Source organism: Halichondria panicea, chromosome 1 (genome assembly GCF_963675165.1).
Source record: "Halichondria panicea chromosome 1, odHalPani1.1, whole genome shotgun sequence".
In the NCBI taxonomy this organism is placed as follows: Eukaryota; Metazoa; Porifera; class Demospongiae; order Suberitida; family Halichondriidae; genus Halichondria; species Halichondria panicea.
In genome coordinates this window covers 5,708,751-5,714,750 of record NC_087377.1, presented here as the reverse complement: position 1 = coordinate 5,714,750, position 6,000 = coordinate 5,708,751, and positions in this window count along the sequence as shown.

Genomic DNA, 6,000 nt, shown 5'->3' with positions numbered 1-6,000 from the left:
GTGGAAGTGGTCTACAGACCAATAAAAAGCGTTCCAAGAGTCCAAACAGCTGCTCACCTCCTCCAACCTGTTAGTTCGTTTTGACCCATCACTTCCAATTGTGTTGGCATGTGACTTGTGTTGGCATGTGACGCCTCTCAGTACGGTATTGGGGCACATAACGATGCCCGATGGTTCAGAACGACCAGTTTGGATACGTTTTGAACGATGCTGAAAAGAACTATGCTCAGCTAGAGATGGAATGGCTATCTCTCGTCTTTGGAGTCTATTCGTAGTTGTTTGGGCATCCTTTCACACTGGTCACAGACCTGTTGGGACTACTGAGTGAGTGCAAGTCTACATCACCTCAGGCGAGTAAAAAGGTGGACACTCTACCTGTAAATGTTCGAGTATACGCTCACGTTTAGAAACAATACGCAGTCCAAACTGAGAAAAGTTCTCTCTGCACGTTTCGATTACAGCTGTGGAGGTTGCTGTGGGCTTCAACAGGGTCAGCATAGTCAAAGTGTAGACGTGCCCAGGGCCAACTCCAGGGGGGCTCTACTCGGCATTTTTTCACCGTCCTCTCGATGTCCTGATTGACCCCCACCACACATACCGTACCCTCGCCCATCCCCTCTTTTGCTTCAAAGTTCTTGCATGAGGGTATTTTCACAGCCCACCCAGAATAAGAAGTTGAGCATGCGCAGTAGCTGAATGCCACATTAATTTTAGTGAAGAAAGGAAGTTTTAGGTAGTAGCTAGTAAGACTATACTCGACCAAGATCAGACATTATAACTTTCCCCCCTGAAGATATAATTATATGCAGGGAACCTATAGCTGAGAAAGGAAAACACAAGTCCAAGAAAGTTATCACACAGGCTAATTTTGCAGGTTACCTTGCCTTGGTTTTCTGAAACAAAGTACCTGATAGCTGCTCTGTAGGAGTATGACCTACCATCCTTTGAGAAGTTTCTGCTACATATACATCTAACATCAACGAATAGAGTCAGAGTCCACTCTTGTCATGCTTTAATCATACTCATGCATTAGTTTATAACATTGTTGTTGTCAATAAAATGTTCATACTATGCATTAAAATGAAAATACAGCAAAGTGTAAACCTCGATTTGAGGGGCGTATGTTCGAATGAAAACTCCCCGTTCGCGCCCAGTCCCCTAATAAACCTAGACTTCTTGCAGAAAAGGGTGGGCGTATTTTCGCGAGGGTACGGTAACATACGAGCCAAGGTCTTCATTCGGATGATTCCTTGGTGTCCCTCATGTTAGGCCTTGATCCCCACAACAAACATCCTTCGAAGGTCGACAATTCGTTCTTTTTATCGAAATACGAACTCAGCTGCAACCCTGATTCACATATTGTGCGAGCACCGGGTCCTTTCGTGTGGCTTTAGCAATTAATTTTGTTTTGCAGACACCGGAGAGCTTTCAAGATGCGTTGTCAATAGTACTAATTCGGCTGGTTCGAAATGTTTCTTGGTTAGCTTGGTCCGAGGCAAGCATGACAAGGCATCCACATCAGATAATGGGAGTTGTTTTACCAGTTCGGAGATTCACCACATCACGACAGCTCCCTACCACCCTGCATCAAACGGATTGGCTAAAAATCAAAAATCGGGAAGGCACATTCCGTGCTCAACTGAGCAAAACTCTTGCCGCGCATAGATCAGCTACTACGATGTGAAATGTTACTAGACTCGATTTCCTACGGCCTAATACAGTTGCAGTTAGCGAAGGTTCATTGCCCTCTGGAGAAAAGTGGATCCCTGGGGTTGTAATGAGCAAACTAGAAGGAGGCAGGATCCAATTGAGACAGAGGCAGGTTGACGTTGAACCTTACGGATCTGAGGATCTAACTGATGATGATTTACCCGAAGAAGAGGACATAAGTGAATCCATGGAAGAGGGTCGAGAGAGGGTGGAAAAGAGTATCCAAAGCGGAACCGCCGCCAAGTCGAGAGGTATGACCCTTCGTTCGCATAATGGACTTAGGGGAAAGGAATGTAGTGTTTGTGTATTCATGGGTATTGTGATATCATCATTTACTTCCTGTCTTACTGTATTTATACTGGTGTTTTGTCATTAATATTTAGTCTCTTTTGTGCAGTATTTTGCTGATGATTGTTAGTAATTATTATGCCTCGAGGCGTAGCCGCAGGAGGGATACGGTAAAGCTGTCTGTGTGTGTGTGTGTGTCTGTCTGTCTGTGTGTCTGTTCCAGCTGTAACTGCTTAACGGTTGCAATGCGACGAAAACTAACAGCTTCTATAAGGCTTGGATTTTGATTCGCAAACTAAAGCTTCTTTCTCGAGTTATGGCTAGTTTGACTCACATTGAAGGCCTCTTCAGAATCTTTCATAGCATCATCTGTCCGCACAAACTTTCTATTCAACATATGAATTAGCCTTGCACTAAAGCGCTAGCTTTTTGTTAGCTACAAGAGTCAAAAAATATCTGTTAAAACAGCTAACATTTATAGTAGCCATCAAATTTTGTGAAATTGATCTCTTAGGACACACCCTTTAATTATTCCTGGATGTAATGCGCATGTGCGCTCGTGTGAGAAAATAATATCCAGAATCCAGATTCTCCTGGTAGAGTCATCTTTTTCATGAGGGCCTACCATTAACAACATAGATAACAATAATTATGCATGTACACAAGTTTTTTCTTCTCAATAGATATTATATACACTGAACTGATCTTGGAAGTCAATCCTGAACAACAAAAGATGCATGTAAATAAGTCTTTTCTTCTCAGTGAGTTAATATAGATAAGCTTGAGGTCCTGGTAAGCCACATAATGGTAAGCCACATAATACAATAAATAAGAACAATAGACGCATGTAAATAAGACTTTTCTTCTCAGTGACTTTATATAGATAAGCTAACTTTAATAAAAATTCATTACTATAGAAACTAATATAACACTCTAATACTTTTGAGAAAGCATTAGCACAGCGCCAGCTTGAACACTAGTTGTGCTTGAACTAACTAAGTCAAGACACGACAAGTACCAGGCCGTATTTTAACCGGCCTTGAATCGAGGCTAGGAAGGAAGCAAATCGTGAGTATATTATTTTCCAAGGTGGAAGTCCAAAAGCGTCGTTGCGCATGCGTATTCTGCCAAGTGGATGTATGCAAACGGTGAGTGTGCACAACCTGTGATCTAGTGCTCATAGTTGAGCTAGATCTAAGATAATAATTGTAAAATGTTTTCGTAGGGAAGTACAAGTTCTGACACACTAATGTCACAATCTCAAACACTTCAGATGTTGTACCGAGTTGAGATCATCAACCCGGCCAAAACAACAGACTTGGTTGTTTAGAGACATGATTTCTACATGATTTCTTTGTTTCCTTTTTGGAGTTATCATAGGTACTTCCGGCGGTGTATCTTTACTTGAATCAATCCCTGTTGTAATCATGCGACTTTTGTTAACTTTTCCTCTCTTCTTGACAAACACCCTTGGATTTATAATGCTATACAAATCCAAAGTAACACATTGAATTGTTGCTGGTACTTGACCTTCCCCTCGGCTATGAAACGTCCTCTGCGGCAGCTGCAATAAATTGTGTTTCTCCAATCACCCAATCAGCTACTAGATTCATGTACAGATTCATCACATTATAATTATGTCGGATGAGATATTTTAAGTCAGTGACGCGGATAATGTACTTTTAAACTGTATTAGAATATAGTCTTATTGTTATTCCATTATTCTATTATGTCATAATTATGTGTTAGTATATTCCGATACTTGAAAATGCGTATAATACAATATTATCAATGGTTTCCAAAGATCTCATCATGTACTTGACTTTTGAAAAAGCTAGTCCGATGAGTACGGGGGCAGGTAATGATCCAGCATCACTGATGACTGGCTCAACTTCATGCACATGGTGGTTATCCATGATGACAATTTTCGTTAGTACCATTGAATGCACCACCACCTCGAACAATTTTCAATCCGACATTGCCGCAATGGCATTCTCTGAGATAGTTGTATCCGTTCGAAAGTTTGACTACAACTGAGGTCAGGTGGTGGATCCAAGGTGGTGGGAGCTCCCTTGATGTATTCCACTATAATTATATGTTCCAGCCTCACCAGTCTACTTAATTGTACAGCCATTTACATTCTTTAAAAAGTAGTAGCTGGACCAGGGTTCGGGCTTTGCCAGTCTATATGTATAGTCCCAGTCTATGTACCGCATAGTACGACATGAAGTTTGGTTATTAATGCGAGATCTTTATCCATAGTAAGGTCAACTTAAAGGTCAAACGGTTTGGTCACTCGTACCATAAGGTCACTCGTACCACGTTTTTCAGGTTGGATCGAGTATCATAATTCCGATATAATTCCGATCTAATGAAACAGTACCGGCTTTTGAATTGTGATACTTGTGAGCTTACAGTGTCTCGTGTCAACAGTTTGGAGACATCTTTAGAACTGAGAGCAAAGGCCAGAATCACAAGTGATGAAAGCGCGAAAAAAAGTGGGCAGAAGCTGGCCTTACAGAAACAAATTAATTTGTAACTGATGAGTGAAATGAGTGAAACAGGCACTGACAAGGGATGCTATAATGGCAACCATTGAAAGCCGCAACAAAAGATTGGCTCTGCACAACGAGGCACGAGTAGGCGACACCTAACGAGAGTGTGCGTTGTACTTGTGTCCGGTAGTATCTGAGAGTGGAGTGAAATTAAGAGTGGAGTGAAATTAAACACTGTGCTACGCTAAAGGGACCTGGTGTCCGCACGTTTGTAATTTTCACTCCCGTTCTCATCTAGTTTAAATATATATATATAGCTATAGGTTCTCTTTTTTTATACTATAGTATTTTCTTATGTTTTGTTTTTGTTTTGTAGATTTATACTTGTTTTGTTTGTGCAACCTTCAATATGACCTGTGGATTGATTATCCAATCATAGATGATGAGTCAGGCCATGTGCGTGCTTCATTTAAAGCACACTCTGCATGGTCTCAATTATTATTATTATTATGTGAACTTTACAGCTATGCACAAAAGAAATTAAGTGAAAAGATTGGGTGTGAGAAGGAAATAGCTGACAGACTTACTCCAACATTGGAGCAGCTGATGTATATTATATAATGTATAGAGTGATCAGGCTCTGATTGAATTGGGTGCCATGTGTGTGCATAGATACTGTAAATTATAGTATCTATGGTTTAAGACACTCTGCATGGTCTTACAACTAGAAGTGAACATGATGGTGTAAAGCAGAAAAACTGAACCAGAAGTGAACATGACAATGGAGCAAAGAAGCTGATGCATATAGTGACAAAGAACACCAAAAAAGTGAGTTTTGAGCTACATGTATCTGTATACCCAGGAGTGTATGAAGGGGAGTATCCAACTAGCTGTAGCTGTAGCAGTTGTAGTGTAAACCATGTTCCGTACAAGTATGTCATACCACATCACTATCAGACCTCATTTTAAGTGGTGCGTGGGTGTAGTGGTTAATTAGTTAAAAATGATATCAGCATACACGCACATGGTCTGCTGTGGTTTATACCTCCAGCCCACATTTAATTTTAGTCCGGGATATAGAATAGAATGTGCGTGGGAGTCGCATACTCTTCTTCATACACTCCTGGTATACCGTATTACTAGAATATTTTGCTGGTGAACCAAAACCTTTGCGAATGAGCCAAATCAGCAGAAAGGTTGACCGTGTGTATTTACAATAATTTAGGTTTTGCGGATTTTATTGATGCGAATTGATCAACCCTCGCAAAATTCGCAAATGTTTGATGCTCGCAAAACATTCGGTAATTATAATTAGTCTCGCAGGCCACACTTCGAAAACTGATATTATAGCCAGGTTTTCGTGTTGAGGTTCGGAACAATGACAATACAGCAAGTATTCAAAAGGGGCGTCGTTTATATACAATCGCCCGCCATTGCTAAAAGCTACAATGTACTGTTGGTTGTACAATCAAGCACCCTAGACTATTATTGTATTGCTTTCTGAATA